We start from the raw sequence: 1,510 nt of genomic DNA on the forward strand, positions 1-1,510 counted from the left end.
CTGTGAGGGGAACCCAGCGCCCCACTGTGCACGAACAGCCGCTCCCCAGTCTCCTCGCAGAGCTGGGGAGGGAACACAGCGCCCCACCTCCGCAGGAATGGCCGGTCCCCAGTCCCCTCGCAGAACTGGGAAGGGAACTCAGTTCCCCGCCCCTTCTGGAACGAGCACTCCCCAGTCTCCTCACAGAACTGTAGAGGGAAGGCAGCCCCCCGCCCCAGCTGGAATGGCCTCTCCCCAGTCTGATCGCAGAACTTGGAAGGGAACCTAGCACCCCACCCCCGCAGGAACGGCTGCTCCCCATTCCCCTAGCAGAGCTGGAGAGGGAAGGCAGCACCCCACCCCCACTAGCATGGCCGCTCCCAGTCCCCATGCAGAGCTGGAGAGGGAACCCAGCACCACGCCCCAGCAGAAATGACCGCTCCTGAGTTCCCTCACAGAGCTGGGGTGGGAATGCAGGGCCCCGCCCCCGCTGGAATGGCGACCCCAGAGTCGCCTCGCTGAGGTGGGGAGGTTAGACAGTGCCCCACCCCTGCAGGAACGGCCGCTCCCCATTCCCTTCGCAGAGCTGGGGAGGGAAGGCAGTGCCCTGCCCCACCTGAAACGGCTGCTCCCCAGTCCCCTCGCAGACCTGGTGTGTTGTTATTAGTATAATATAATACCTCACTGAAAGGTGTCAGGGCCAGAAAGAGTTAATTATCTCACCTCACGGACTGACCTGACCCATGGGTGAACCTTAAGGACTGGTTAGCAAGATATGTAAATGAATAGAGCTTTGAAATGCAAGTCTGCATTGTCAGAGGTAGAAGGGCAGATGTTTGCTCAGATCTTGTGATGTAAGCAAACAAGTCTTGTCTATTGCTATAGTTTTAATTCAAAGATCAAAAAAGGAATATTAGCATTTAAGATGATACTTGAGTGAAATAATAGTATTGTCTATGTGTCTCTCTGAAGGTTGTGGTAACCTGTATCTGAACTGTTTAATGGATAAATTACTCTGTGCTAATTGCCAGGATGTTTGGGAGAAGGAATTAAGCCTATTGTTTTCTCAGGCCGAAAGGCTGCAAGAAATGTATAAGAAGCCTGGGACACGATCCTTCTTCATCTCAAATCTGCTTTGGTTTTCAAGGGGGGGAAACCTTAAGCCACAAGGATTGAGATCCCCAGTGATTGACTGGAGCCACCCTGAATATGGACATTGGACTATAACCTATGGACTATTTCTAAAAGGACTTTTGGCTACTACAAGCTCACCTCTACTATGTATCTGAACCTCAAAAATTGAATTCAAGTCTGTATGTGTATTAATATTTTAACCAACACTCTCTCTCTTTTCTTTTCTAATACATTTTAGTTTAGTTAACAAGGATTGGCTATAGCATGTATTGTGGGTAAGATCTAAGTGATAATTGAACCTGGGTATGTGGCCTATCCTTTGGGATTGAAATAACCTTTTCTTTTATATGATGAAGTAAGATTTTCAGGAATCATCATCATATCTGACAGGTGTGAC

The sequence above is a fragment of the Gopherus evgoodei genome, unplaced genomic scaffold (assembly GCF_007399415.2).
Source record: "Gopherus evgoodei ecotype Sinaloan lineage unplaced genomic scaffold, rGopEvg1_v1.p scaffold_310_arrow_ctg1, whole genome shotgun sequence".
In the NCBI taxonomy this organism is placed as follows: domain Eukaryota; kingdom Metazoa; phylum Chordata; order Testudines; family Testudinidae; genus Gopherus; species Gopherus evgoodei.